The sequence below is a fragment of the Eschrichtius robustus genome, chromosome 3, assembly GCF_028021215.1.
Source record: "Eschrichtius robustus isolate mEscRob2 chromosome 3, mEscRob2.pri, whole genome shotgun sequence".
NCBI lineage: Eukaryota > Metazoa > Chordata > Mammalia > Artiodactyla > Eschrichtiidae > Eschrichtius > Eschrichtius robustus.
The window spans coordinates 1,319,819-1,334,468 of NC_090826.1; the positions used below are offsets into that span (position 1 = coordinate 1,319,819).

The 14,650-nt window shown below is 62.7% G+C and overlaps 1 long non-coding RNA gene across 1 annotated transcript; it reads right to left on the reverse strand.

The window, feature by feature from the left end:
• Window positions 1-2,163: 2,163 nt before the first annotated feature.
• On the reverse strand, window positions 2,164-5,812 carry LOC137760804 (uncharacterized). The gene is made up of 2 exons (XR_011073368.1): window positions 5,610-5,812; window positions 2,164-3,265 (listed from the first exon to the last, which is right to left on the reverse strand). It is a non-coding gene; the product is annotated as an uncharacterized lncRNA (long non-coding RNA).
• Between the last annotated feature and the right edge of the window lie 8,838 nt (window positions 5,813-14,650).

A 14,650-nucleotide genomic window follows, 5' to 3' on the forward strand; every position in this document is an offset into this window, starting at 1 on the left:
TAGGGGCCTGGCAACCCCCCAGGCTAGAGGGCAGCCCCGGGTCCTGAGTGTCCCCTTTGAGGCCTGCAGGGGACTGTCCGGCCAGTGGGGCCTCTGGCCCCGTGTAATCACTTCTCTGAACTGGCCTTACTCCCGTCTGTAGCCCAGCTTCCTGCCTGTGTCCCACCACCCCTGCCCCAACAGACCCCTACCCGTTCTTGCAGGGGGTCAAACAACCATCTGCTGAGCCCTGACCGAGCCTCTCTGTCCATACGGGGCGGGCTAAAGCCAAGCTGGGGCCAAGCAGGACATGGCTGGAAGCAGGCCAGGTGGCCGGTAGGTATCCACCCAGGCTGCCGCCTCAGCCCCCTGGGGCCACTGAGGCCAGCCTGCCCTCCACTCCTGCCGCCTCCGCCTCCCCTCCTCCTCCGCCTCCTCCTCGGGCCTCACCCCCTGGGCCACTCCGCAGGCCCTGGGCTGGGATGCTGGCAGGAGGGTGGGAGGGCCCTGGCTGGGGCAACAGCCCAGGGAGAGAGCTGGCCTCTCACCGTTCCGGAGGCGCCTTCTGGCCCATCTGGCTGCTCAGAAGGAGAAGGGTGGGGGAGGGGTGGCGGAGGGGGAGAGTGCAGGAATTTAGGGACCCCCCCCAGGTGAGGGAGGGGCAGGAAGAGGACCAGGAGTCAGGCACACGGGACCTGTTTGGGGTCATTCTCAGGCAGTGGGCACCTCCCAGAGCTGCTGCCACCCACCTGCCAAGACAGCGGCACCCGGGCCCTGACACGACTGAGCCCCAGTCGGGCCATCGAGGGCCTATGAGCGGCTCAGCAGGCCCCGGAGAAGGGGCGCAGCCCGGCTCCTCCCCCGCTGCTTCCTCCCTCTCCCTCGGGAGTGCCTGGGGCCCGTCCGTGGCCAAGCCCCCCCTGACCACATTGCCGGTCACCCCACCCAGGCCAGGCCCAGCTGAGCCGGCCTTCCTGGCAGCCCCCACGCACAGGGGTCTCCCTCGCTGGGGCCAGCTGAGCCCACGCGGTCCCTCCTCCCAGCTCAGCCCCACATTGACTGTCACCCGTCCAGGAGGGGGTGGCGGGCGGCTCTGAGGCCGAGGTGGGGCAGGTCCCCGACGATCAGAGCCGTGCTGAGGCTGCATCAGGGCCTGGGCGGTGGAGCTGCCGGCCTGGGCGGTGGAGCTGCCAGGATGGGCTCCCTGAGCTGCTTCCCCGTGCCTGGCCCACGCGGGGCTTACTTCCGGGCACCAGCCCCGCGTCGGAGGACAGGCGGGCCGTCCAGCCTGTCATCGGCTGCGTGACGGTGAGCTCCGAGCAGGGACTTGAACCCAGATCTCCTGTGCTGCTGCCTGGCTGGTGGACTTCCCGACTTAGTGGCACTGAGTGGCCTTGAGGGGGGAGTTGGGGGTCAGGGGGTGAAGGTGGTGCTGGAACTCCAAGCCCTGGGGCGGGGACAAGGGGCAGCGTCTCTGGCCTGGGAGACCCAGGCCCAGCCTAGGCAGTCAGTGGGGCCAGCTCCTCCCCTCTTGGGTGCCCACGTGCCCCACGGGCTGCTCTGGGCTGGGGAGGGGCCCCCGAGGACCCTCCCTCAGGGAGAGGACTATCCCCCCAACTCTGCACCCACACCCAGCGACCCCAGCCGCCCGGGGTCTGCTGTCCTGTGGCTGGTGAGTGTGGCCAGTGTCCCTCTGGTGTCCCCAGGCCTGGGCTCCCGGCCTGCCCCTCGATTGGTAAAGACTGCCCCAAATCTCCTGGACCGCAGCCTCCTTTGAGGGAGCCGTCCGCTGCTGGGTGCCCCGGGGTGGCCGGTCCCCCCCGAATAGCAGCCTCTCTTCCCCACGTGATGAGAGCGGCTGGCCAGCTGGGCAGGGAGGACGCTGCCGAGACCCGGTGCCGCGCAGGGCTTCGGGCAACTGTGGGCGATGGGCCTTCGCGAAGCTGCCCGAGGACGCCCTGCAGCAGGGGGTCCTGGGAACCGACCCGAGCCGCAGGGCCCTCGCCAGCCTCCAGGGAGAGACCCTCCCAGTGCTGCCCCGGGTCTGCGGTCGGCCGTCCCCGCCACGCCCTCCTCCGACCTGCCCTCACCCTCCCAGCCTTTGTCCATCTGCCTGACCCCTCCGCTCGGGTCATTCAGAAGGTACAGTAGCCACCTCTGAAAAGGTGAAAGAGGCAGGTACAGTTAATCGTAAAAATATATTTCATTTCAACCCAGCATATCTAAAATATTACATTTCACCGTGGAATCGTATGTAAATTATTAGCACGTTTCCACACATTCTTCTCTTCAGGCTGGGCCTTTGCACGCAGAGTACGGCTCCTGTTGGCCGCGTTCCAGGAGCTAGGGGGGCCACGTGTGGCCGTGTGACCGTGTGTGGGGGAGGGGCCCGGGAGCACAGGAAGCTCCTGCCACGTGCCCACTGGAGCCCCGGGCCGTGCTCTGGGCTCTGTCTGCCACGTCGAGGCTGCGGGCTCCAGGGAAGCGCTCCTGACCGCCCCTCACATACCGCATCAGGGTGCCGGGGGATGCCGAGAAGCAGGACCCCCCTGGAGCTCTGCTGCCCTCCCACCCTGGGCCCGGCCTTCTGCACCTCACCTGTGGGCCGACCTGGGCCCTGAGCCCTGGAAACACCCTCCACGGGCCTCAGTTACCCTGTTTCTTTTCAGCCTGGCCTGAGAGCTGACGCCTGCTGGCAGGGAAAGAGACCCTGGTGTCTTAGTCCGTTTGGGCTGGTGTAACAAAATATCAGTACCATAGATGGTGGCTATAAACAGCAGAAATTTGTCTCTCGCAGTCCTGGAGGCTGGAAGTCTGAGATCAGGGTGGCAGCATGGTTGGGTTCTAGTGAGGGCCCACATCCAGGTTCTGTGTCCTCACGCAGTGGGACACAGCTCTGTGCCGTCCCTTTTATGAGGGCACTGATCCCATTCACCAGGGCTCCACCCAGGTGACCCAATCACCTCCCAAAGGCCCCACCTCCCTAATTGGGGTTAGGTCTCAACATACAAATTTGGGGGCCAAAAGCGTTCAGGCCACAGCATCTGCGTGGCTCCCAGGTGGTCTGCAGCCACGGCTCCAGGTGGGGGTAGGGCACCCCCAGGTCCAGATGCTTTCATCACAGGCACTGTCTGGCGTGGGCGGGAGCAGGGGCCCCTACGGATTCACTCACTGGCCTGTCCGCGGAAGATGGGTGATGGTTGATTTTCCTCCAGAGAAGCAAAGTAGGGAGAAGGAACTGGCGTGGGAGATCTCCTGTCGCGGAGACCCGGGTCCCCCTGCAGCCCTGCATGTCACAATCAAACACATGCTCTGGAGGAAAGCTCCTTACTCTGTCCAGCCTCTTGCCAAGCCCGCAAGACGGGCCGTGAATCCAAAAGCTCTGACGGAGCCACTGCTGTCCTGGCTGCCGTCAGGGCTGGGACTCTGATTCCCAAGAGGAAGTCCAAAACGAAACAGTTTCACTAGTGAAAGGAGAGCCGCGGAGGGGAGGGCAGATACCAGAAGTGGGAAAGCTTCGCTCTGAGCTCTTCCACCAGATGGTGTGACTCGGTGAGGATCCCCTCCCCCGGGCGAGGCACCCCACTCCACTTGGTGCCAGGGTGCCCACCCAGCCAGCTTTGGTGGCCCGTCCTCTAGGGTGGGTGATACAAGGCCCCACCCCCCAGGGGTAGACGTTTTTGCCCGAGAGCAAATCAGGACAAACTACAAGGTCGGAGAGGGGTGCATTTTTCCCTGGGAAAATGCATGCTTGCGGAAAATAAATCGTTTAACAACTTAGATTTGCTACATTCCAGAATAGAGGCGAGTCGGTGAAGGGTGGGTGCAGCTTTTTACCTGGCACCATGGAGCCGGGCCCCAGGCTCGGGGGCTGCTGGCAGGGCCGGGTCCCAGTAGAGGAGGGTGGGCCCACGTGGCATGGAGACCCGGGGTGACCTGTCCCCAAGGCAGGGGGAACCGGGGCCTCTCCCCTTGGGCCTCTGGAGCGGGGCCCTCCCAGGGTCCCCTCAGCCTTCTTAGGTGTGGGCTGGGGACAGCCTGGAGCCGGGAGAGGCTGGGAGCCGACAGAGGCTCCGTGTTCCTGAACACCCTGGGGCAGCCACTGCCCGGAAGTGGCCGTGCTTCCCATGGAGAAGGAGGGCGCGCTGGCCGGGGCCCTCCCCAGCTAGGCGCTGGGTGGGCAACCCTGCGGGCACAGACCTCTGGGAGGGCCCTGGCCTGCTTGCTCTCTGCCACGGCTGGACCTCAGCTGTGCTCCTGCCCCGAGGGTTTTTCCATCCTTGTGCTGAAGCCTCAGAGAGCAGGCAGGCCTTTCTGCTCACAACCACGAGTTCTGTGTCTGTGTGTATGGGTCTCTGTGTCTCTGTGTGTGTGTCTGTGTGTGTATGGGTCTGTGTGTTTGTGTGTGTCTGTGTGTCTGTGTCTGTGTGTGTCTGTGTGTATGGGTGTGTGTGTGTGTGTGTATGGGTCTCTGTGTCTGTGTGTGTGTGACTGTGTCTGTGTGTCTGTGTCTGTGTGTATGGGTCTCTGTGTGTCTGTGTGTCTGTCTCTGTGTCTGTGTGTGTGTCTGTCTGTCTCTGTGTCTCTGTGTCTGTGTGTGTGTGTGTCTGTGTCTGTGTGTATGGGTCTCTGTGTGTGTGTCTGTGTGTCTGTCTCTGTGTGTGTCTGTCTGTCTCTGTGTGTGTCTGTGTGTCTGTCTCTGTGTCTGTGTGTCTGTCTGTGTGTGTCTGTGTGTGTGTCTGTCTGTCTCTGTGTGTGTCTGTGTGTCTGTCTGTGTGTGTCTATCTCTGTGTGTCTGTGTGTGTGTCTGTCTGTCTCTGTGTGTGTCTATGTGTGTGTCTGTCTCTGTGTGTCTGTCTCTGTGTGTGTCTGTCTCTGTGTGTGTCTGTGTGTGTGTCTGTCTGTCTCTGTGTGTGTCTGTGTGTGTCTGTCTGTCTCTGTGTGTGTGTCTGTCTCTGTGTGTCTGTGTGTGTATGGGTCTCTGTGTGTATGGGTCTCTGTGTGTGTGTGTCTGTGTGTCTGTCTCTGTGTCTGTGTGTCTGTCTGTCTCTGTGTGTCTGTGTGTGTGTCTGTCTGTCTCTGTGTGTGTCTGTGTGTGTGTCTGTGTGTCTGTCTCTGTGTCTGTGTGTGTGTCTGTCTGTGTGTGTGTGTGTCTGTGTATGGGTCTCTGTGTCTGTGTGTGTGTGTGTGTCTGTGTGTCTGTGTCTGTATGGGTCTCTGTGTGTGTGTGTCTGTGTGTCTGTCTCTGTGTCTGTCTGTCTCTGTGTGTGTGCGCACACACGTCTGTGTGTGTGTCTGTCTGTCTCTGTGTGTGCGCGCACACACGTCTTGTGTTCTCTGCCCCAGAGCTGAATCCTGAGTCTCCTCCTGACCGGGGTGTTTCCTGCCAGGAGGCCGAGGCTGGAGGGGCTGCCCGGTGTGCTGGGCGGTGCTGGGCCCGGTCCTTCGAGCTTCCCTGGGGTGCTGGTCTCTCAGGCCCGCCTCCTGCCCTCCTTTCTTCCTCTCAACTTTGCCCTCCCTCCCCCTCCCCCTCCCCCTCTCCTTCCTGGCAAGCAGATCGAAATCCAAACTTGTTGTGAACTTCTCCCCTGCAGTTGTCCGCTGGCCCTTCCAAGTTAAATATTACTCACGGAGATGAGAGCCCGCTGGGCAGCACTGGCCTGGAGGTGGACCGGTCTGGAGAAGGTGCTGGGCAGAGGCCAATGCCAGGCCTGCGGCGGCTGTGGGACTGGGGGTGGGGCTGGGGTGGCAGCCGGGAGCCCCACCCTTTGAAGTGGGCTGTTCCTTAACCCCTGTGCTGTGCCCAGAACGGGCAGGACAGCGGGCAGCGGGGCCCTGGGCGGGGTGGGGAGGGGCCGCCCAGGGGCCGAGAGGGGCTTGGCCTGGGCCTGGCGAGGGCCCTCCCATTGGCCAGTGGCTCCTGCCCTGTGCCAGGCTGGGGGCGGGACTGGGAACAAATGTTCCGAGAAGTAGCCTGTCTCTTTCGAATCGATTCCCCTTATCTCGCTCTCAGTTTTCCCAGCAGCGAAGTGGAGGCACAGGGGTGTTGGGTACTGGACGTCCCTTCCTCCTCTGGGGAGGCACCCACCTGCTCACCCGGCAGCTGCTCCACCCCGCCTGCCAGCGATGGGCTGTGGCTCTGGGGGCCTCCGGGTTGGCTCAGAGCAGGGTTCCCCAAACCCCCATCCCCCGGGGGCAGCAAAGTTGGGTTTGCCCACCCTCCTCTCACTACCTGCTCCAGCCCTCTGCGTGGACCCCAATGGGACCCAAGCGTGCCCTCGCCTTAGGGCCTTTGCACCTGCTGCGCCCTGCCCACAGCGCTCACCTCTTACCCATCTCAGGGCTCTGCTGAATGGCCCTCATGAGGAGCACGCCCCTCTGCTTGGTATCCCACCCCCCTCACCCTAGTCTTTTTTTTTTTTTTTTTTTGGCTGCGCCGGGTCTTAGTTGCGGCACACGTGATCTCTTTAGTTGTGGCATGCGGACTCTTAGTTGCAGCACATGGACTCTTAGTTGCGGCGTGCATGCGGGATCTTGTTCCCCGACCAGGAATCGAACCCGGCCCCCCCTGCGTTAGGAGCACGGAGTCTTACCCACTGGACCACACCCTGGTCTATTCTTAAGAGCATAGACTCCCGACTAATATAGAACATATGGAAATTTAATTTTTCATTGTCTCCCACGAAACTGTAAGCACTTGAGAACAGGAATTCTCTTCTGCTTGTCACAGTTTGGCCCTTGATAAACCTGGTGGAAGAAATCAATTACACAGTCACGCCTGGCATGGGGTCTCACCCATAGGCACTCACTGCCCCTCAGGGCCTGAGCCCCCGGCCTGCACTTGGGTCCTAGCCTGGGCAGGATGCGTCTGGCTGACCAGAGCTCCGACCAGGGCCCCCTGTGAGGGGGGTCCAAAGGGTGCAAAGGAAAGGGCCGGGCAGTGGCTCTCCCGGGAGTCTGAGCCTTACATAAAAGCCCCGAGGGAGGGAGTTCCCTGGTGGCCTCGTGGTTAGGATTGCGCACTATCACTGCTGTGGCCTGGGTTCAATCCCCGATCGGGGATCTGAGATCCCAGAAACCATGCAGCGTGGCCAAAAAAAATTAAAATAAAATAAAATATTAAAAAAAAAATCCAAGGGAGAAGGGTGGAAGGACAGAGGCACACAGAGTCCCGCGCGGGTACCTGCGGTAACGTAACGGTGGGGCGGCCACCTGACCTGTTCTGGGGCCACAGGCCTTCCATCCTTGACCTTCACGCCCCGCAGTGTGAAGCCTGCCCCCTGCCCCTCACTGTCCCACAGCTCCCAGACCCTGTGTCTCCGGTCCAGACGGAGTTTGTTGGGGTAGGTGCTTAACCGGACAGGCCACGTGTGCATCCCTGCTGGAGCCACCTCCACTCGGCGCGGCTCTGCTCCGGCCCGGGCCCTCTCTCTCGGGGCCTCCTCCAGGCCTGAGGACAAAGCATCAGGCTGGGGAGGGTCCTGGGGGAGCAGTGGAAAGGCCCGCCTGTGCCCCCCGGGAAAGTGCTCTGCACAGCTTTTCGTGAACATGTCTGTGTGGGGCTCTGGAGACGGGGCCGCCCACCGGCCTGCCTCCTGCCCAGACCTGCGAGTGTGCCTGCCTGTGTCAGACGGAGGCGAGTTGGGACTTCGTACCTGAAATGCAGCAGGAGGGCAGGAATGTGAGCCTTGAAACCACCTTCCTGCGATGTTGTTTCTGGGGAGCAGGGACGGCAGCTAATGAGCTATTGAAGTGTCTTCTTTGCCCTTCTGGGTGCTGGCGGCGCAGAGTGTGGCCCCAACCATCGGCCTGGCCCGTGCCAGCGGCTCTGACCCCCCACGAAGCCCCCGCGGCCCTGCCTGCTCCCCTTCTCCTCAGCCCCAGACCCAGTGTCTGCTTTCTGGCTGGGGCTGGGGTTCACACCGTCCGTCCCAAGCCCTGTGGGGCGATGGGGAGAAGCAGGCCCTGCTTAGGGGAGGGGACCCCGGCATCCCACCAGGCAAGGTAGCCTCTGCAGGCCCAGGGGCTGGGGGGGCTGGCTCTTTGGGACTCCTCCGCTGGAGGAAGAACTCCTTCTTCTGACCGTGGCAGGGACGCGGGGCTCTCCATGCCGAACTCGCCCGTCCAGCGAGGCCCTGCCAAGACTTCTCAGCCATTTCGGCAAATGTCTGAGTCCACGACAAAGCAAGTGCCCAGAGGTGGGGTGGACCTCCAGTCCTGAGTGTCCCCACCCTCAGGGCAGCCCTCAGGCTGGGCATTGAAGGGACAGCTGAGTAAAGTGTAGCCCAGATAGAGACACAGCCCGGTGACCAACTGCAGGACACCTCAGCCCAGGAGGAGGGACCAAGGCACCCCGGTCCTGCAGCCAGACCAGGACCAAGGTGTGGAGCCTGAGGCCCGTGGACCACACAGCCGGGAGGGCAGTAGCCCTGGGGCCGGGCAGTGTGACAGCCTCACCCAGGGGACCGACACCCACGGGCAGCTGGCACTTAAGAGACCAGGCCACAGGGCCTCCGGTGCTCCTGCTGCCTGCACGGCCCCAGCACGGTCACCACAGGGGCCACACAGGGGCCACCGGGGCCGCGGCAGCTCCCACAGGGCAGCGCGGCGTGGCAGAGAGCCCGGGCAGAGGGACCCGGGGAAGGGCCTGGCCAGCGGGCAGCGGGCACGGGGAGGCGGCGGGACCCACGGAGGCTCAGCCAGGCGGCCCCGCGTGGCGGCAGCGGCGGGAGGCCTGGGCGGCAGGAAAGGGAAAGGTGACGTCATTGCCGCCTGGAATCTGCTGTTTGGAGGCGTCGCCATGGAGACCGGAAGGCTCAGGGTGGGTAAAAATAGCAAACCCAAGAGGGTGTAAGTTCCAAGAACGCGAGTCTCTGAAAAGAAAGGAAAACACGGTCTCGTTCGTTCCCCGTTTCTCGAGGAGGACAGAGGCCGGGGGCTGGGAGCCGGGGGAGGGGCCGCGGGGCTTCCGGCTTGGCCGCCACCCGCCGGCCCGCGGTCCCCAGGGTCCCTGCCGCCCGCCCGCCGGGAGCTTTGTCCCCAAGCAGGGCGTGGTGCACGCCAGGCTCCCGGCGGGGGCGTCTGGAGTCCGCTTCCTCCGGGCGGGGCTGGCGGGAGGCGGCGCTGGGGCCACTTTCCCCCGAGGCGGGGCCGGAGCGCGGGCCACCGAGCGGCCCCAAGCTTGGCCGCCGGGCCCAGAGGAGCGGGGAAGGGCCGTCCCGTGGGAGAAGCTCGCGGTGGGCCTGGCCCTGCCGGCCCCACGGCCGCCCCTCCCGGAGCTTCCTTCCAGGCAACGAGGGCACCTGCCTTGCTCCTCTCCAGGCCGGGAGCCGGCTTGGCCCTCCGAAATGCCCAGCACACGCTGTCTGGACACCCCTTCAGCTGTGTCCTCTGGGGGCCCACTGCGTCCGCCTGGTCCCCAGCCACAGAAATGAGGCAGGAGGCCTGAGGTCCCCGGGCCCTTCTCCCCCTGGGAGGACCCCCGCAGCGTCAAGGGGCTCCTGGGCTGGTGCCCCCCTCTGGAAAGCAGCGCTGTCCTGCTGGGGCCTCCAGTGGCACTTCGCCAGGCAGCCTCTGTCCTGACCAAAGGGGACTGCTGCTCCTCCGGAGAACACGAGTCCTGGCTGACATGTTGCTGGGATCGGGGCCCACGGATGACCCAGGTGCCCTCAGAGGAGCCCACAGCACCAGCTGCGGGTGCCCGTGGGGATGGGGGCGACTCCCAGACCCAGCGGGAGGCAAGCCCATCCCCATCCCTGGGACAGCGACCGGTAATGGCAGGGCCCCGTGCCCTGGGGAAATCCCTTACTTCCTCCCCCTCACGCCTGAGGCTGGGGGTGGGGCTGCGTCTCTGCCCACAGCCCTCCCAGGGAATCTGGAAGGAGCTGCCGTCTCTTCTCTCCCACCCTTGTTCTGCGGGGTGGGGGGAGCCCCCTCCCCACGCAGGGGCGGGGGCGGGCCCTGGGAGCCTGGGGGTTTTGCCTCTCATGCCCAGATGCCCTTGGCTGGTGATGGCTGATGGTTGGAGAGGGAAGGGGGGAATGGAGCCCCGTGTAGGGGGAGCTCAGTCCCCCAAGAAATAGCTCGGATGCCTTATGTAATGAGTGAGCTCACTGCAGCGCCTGCCAGGAGTGACAGCAGGAGGGCGGGAGGGGCCTGCTCTGGAAAGGAGTGTGGCTCCGGTGTTTTACGATTTACGAGGAGAGAGGGGCCCAGGGCCTGTGCAGCAGGAGGGGACTGCAGAGGCTGGGCCTGGGTTCTCCTGGGGCAGGCGGGGCCGGGGAGGGAGCAGGGCCCGGGTGCCGTGGACGGGCCTGGGGTCCGTAGGCCGAGACCCCCCCTGCTCCTCCTGAGTACCCAAGTCTCTCTGGGAAGCCGCGTGGGGCGCCTCGGAGGGGTGGGCGCCAGCTGCCCTCTGTCCTCCTTCCCTCTCCCCTTCCCGTGACGCTCACCCAGGCCGGACACTGCTCCGAGGTCGGCCTCTGCATCCTTTCTTCCCTGCCGGAGGCCTGGTCCGCCGCCCCTTCGTGCCCCCTCCCCTCTGGGGTGTGCAGTGACCCCCCACCTCCTGTGCGACAGGCCAAAACCCCAGAGCCGGCCCAGCCACCCTCTGTCTCCTGGAGATGCAGCCTCAGGCCCAGAGAGGGGAAGGGGCTCAGGGCGGCTGCAGCAGCCGTGGGCGGTGCCCCTCGGCCCGTAGGAGCGGCTCCCACGGCACCCCGCCCGGCCCGGGGATACCTGCCCCCGCACCGGTGGCTGGGCCTGGCGTGAGGTGCCTCGTGTCAAGAGACCTCCCTCAGACCGTCCACCAAGATTTACTGAGAGTCTGCCCACCACTCACTGCCTCGGGCCCCTGATGGGGAAGCGACAGGTCCCAGGCAAAAGGAGGCAGACCCCAGGGCCTGGGTAGGGGCTCAGGGCGGGGCAGACCCGCTCCTAGGGAGTGTGTTTGGGGGGGACGGGGAGAACGAGGCAGCTGGAGAGGCCGTGGGCCCAGGAGACGGGGATGGGGCCTGTCCTGGTGCTGTAGGGGCGAGCATCCCTGGTGGAGCGGAGCAGGACGTGGGGGTCCCTCTGGATCTCAGGTGTCACCGGGCTGCTGGGAGGTCGAGTGGGCGTGTTCCGAAGGCAGGCTCCCGTGTTGCTTCACCCCTCCACTGAGGTCTCTGGGGTCCGGCCCTCAGAGCCCCCACCTGTACCCGGCCCCCCACCCCGACCACTCATCACAGCCACCTGCCCACGCCCTGCTGCGGGCGGCTGGGTCTCACCCGGGCTCCCACATCCTTACCGCACGGCGCCCTGGGCAGGTCCCGGGCCACCCCGGCCTTGGTGTGCCCTGCCGTGACACGGGATGGTGACCCCGCACCCTCAGCGCCACCTGTGCACGTGAGTGTGTCTCATGAGCCCTGGGCCCCGAAGAGGTCCTACTGTCATTGCCGGCAGCTTGGGCCCCTGGAGGATGCCTTTGGAAGGTGCTGGTGGGAGCTTCCTGCAGGCGAGGACCTGCCTTTCCGCCCCCATCCTGTCCCTTGTGCCCACCTGGCGCCTCTCAGCATCGTCTGCTGGGCAAGGGCACATTAGGGGGTCCCCGAAGGGCCCAGGTCCCCCTCACACCCAGCTCGGCACCCCCACCCCTCGTCCCGGGGCCCAGGGCCACGGGGCACGGGCGGCCACCCTGTGATCAGCAGGGTGTGGCCAGCAAGGGGCACGTTCTGTCCGGAGCAGCACAGGACGCTTCGGGGGACAGGGTCCTGCGGGCGGGGGCAGGTCGCAGGGCAGGTGCCCACAGAACGCCCTCCAGGCTGAGGATGTGTCCCCAGAGGCAGGGGCTGGGAGCCGCGGGCGGCTGAGGCCTGTGCGTCCCTCCCTCGTTCCAGCTCCTTCTTCCTGCTACTCCTCAACCTCCAGGGTTTGTGCTGGCCGAGCAGGGGCGGGCGGGGTCTCCCTCCCCCCGGGGAAGGGGCTCCAGAGCCAGCCTTGTGTCCCCGGCCTGGGGCCAGGGCCTAAACGTGGGCCTGAGCAACTGCCTGGCTCCCGGGACTGCCCCCTGCCCTGCCCGGGCCCCCAGAGGCCAGGCGGCCTCAACGTTGCCCCACAGGGCTTCGTCCGCGTCTGAGGCCGGGCCTGCTGTGTCGGGGCCATGGGGTGGGCATCTGGGTGGCTCTGGTTGGCACAGGAAAGGGGTCCATTCTTCCCTTCCCTCCAGGAAGACAAGGGCAGCTCCTGGACAGGGGCAGGACTTTGGGGCTGCTGCCCGCAGTGGGAGATGGGCAGGACTTGGGGGCCCGGGGTGAGGCAGCCAGCCCACCCTCATGGCCAATGGCGACTCCCACGCACCGTGGCCAGGTCCTCTGCTCAGCTCCCCGAGCACCAGCTCAGCTGACCCCCACGAGGCAGGTCTGGGCTGAGTGCTGGGTGCAGGAGCCACGTGTGACCCGGCCCAGGCCTTGGTCCCCAACCACCTCAGGGGAGGCACACACACACCCTTGGCCCCTGGATGAGTAGTCCTTATATGGGCCACGAGGCTGACCCCACAGAAGGTTCCATGAGGGAAGGGGGTCCCTCCCAGACAGAATGGTCCAGGGGAAACAACAGGGAAGGTCAACAAGACTGAAGCAGATTCTTTGGAAAACTAGAAAATGCAGGTCAGCACAAGGAAGAAATTAAAAATATTTTGCAGTTCCCGCACTTGGCAAAACCACTTTCTTGTCTCTGACGTAGAAACTGAAGACCATAAATGTCTGAGCACCACATTGGCTGTGCCGATGATTGACAGCACTCCATCATCATTCAATTTAAAACTTTTTGGGACTTCCCTGGCAGTCCAGCCGTTAAGACTCTGCACTTCCACTGCAGGGCGCACGGGTTCGATCCCTGGTCTGGGAACTAAGATCCCACATGCCGTGCGGTGCGGCAAAATAAACTTTTTGTGATTCCCATTTTATTCCTTCTTTAACTGATGACTTATTCTAAGTGTGTTCTTTAATGTCCCATACTGTGGCATTTTGGGGGGGCGGAATGTGAGTTCGTCTTTTTGTTGTTATTTATTTTTAGTTTAGGGTTATGATTCGTTCGTTTTAATTCTTACCAAAGAAAGATAGATACATAGATGAAAGGAACAAAAAGCACCCAAAGGGTTAAGACTCTTTGGACAAGTCTGTGGTGGTCACTAAGCCATCTCCGTCCGACCCTGGGTCCAGTGGCCTGGCCTCAGCCTCTCTCAGTTCTTTCAGCCGTTTCTTGTCTGATCTTTGTCCATTTTTCTAAATTGTGTTCTCTTGCTGCTTCTCTTCGTTTACAAGTTTTGGACATTGTGAGATGGAGTAGCTATGGCCCAGCACCCTCTGTCCTCACCTGACTTTCTCTTTTCTCTTCTTAAATGACCTAAGTTGTTGTTTACACTATTATAACTATGTCAACACTGTTCAGTGCTAAGCCAAGTGGTGAACTCTACTTAGGTTTTCTCTTTGTCTTTCCTGGAGTTAATATTTGCTTTGCTTTCTTTTTCATCTGCTGAGTTTGTTCCTATAGCTAATATCTCCTACCTCATCCAGGAGGCTCTCCATACAGTTTTGGATCTAGTCAAATACATCCTATATTCCATCAGATCCTCGTTTCCCTGTCACCCTTTGCCCTCTTGTCCTGTTCTGGGCTGGTTGCTTTCTGGGCTCCTCCTCCAGGCTGGTGGGCAGAATCTCTACGTCCCCTTCATGGACCAGACAGCCCCTTCTCAGCCTGTATGGTCATGGTGGAAGCCTGGTTCCAGCTCCCATTTGAGAAATGGCCTGTGGCCTCAACTCCTTCCCACCGTGGCCTTAAATCCCTGACCTTAGTGGTGTGAGGCCAACTCCAAGCCCCGTGTAGGCTGCTTGGTCTCCACCCTGCTCACCCCTGGGCCTTGCCTTCCGTCCTTGTCTCCAGCTCTGCGGAGCTCCCTTCCTTCCGAATTTTCACATTTATACATTTAAAGAGCGACCTGTATTCCCTGGCTTGTGCTCGCGTTGGACCAGGAAGGGGGTCCAGCTCCTCTGCCATCCGGGCTGGAGTTGCAGCAGACACTCATGGGGCTCTGCTTGAACTCCCCAGGCCTGACCTGCCTTGCCCAGCGGTAGGGCTTCCAGCGGCCCCAGGCTGGAGCCCGCTCCGCTAGGCAGCTCAGGCTCACGAGGCTCAACAGAGAATCCAGGCCTCTTCCCCATGACGTTCTCAAAAATAAATTTTGTGTTTTCTAACCATCTCAGGCTAACAGAGAAGTTAGAACTTGCAAGAATGGTACTGGAACACCACCCCTCATGCCCCACAAACCATTTGAGAGTGAATTGCTGACATGGGGCAATATCCATCACACCCCACAGCGCCAAGTCCCAGGTAAGGCTGCTGCCCTCTGAGCCTCAGGCCACATCCAAGGCTTTCTGGTCCCTCCAGTAACATCGTTTCTAGTAACGAGATCCAGCCAGTGACCACACGTTGCCCTGAGCCGTCGTATCTTTTGTCTCCATCGGTCCGGAATATTCCTCAGCCTCTCCCTGACTGTCATGAGCCTGACACCTTTGAAGGTTCCAGGCCCGTCTTTCTGTACAAAGTCCCTCTGTGTGGGTGTCGGAGGTTTCGTCACGGTCAGGTGCAGGTTATGCCTCTTTGGCAGGAGAGTCACAGAAGTGACCATCCCACC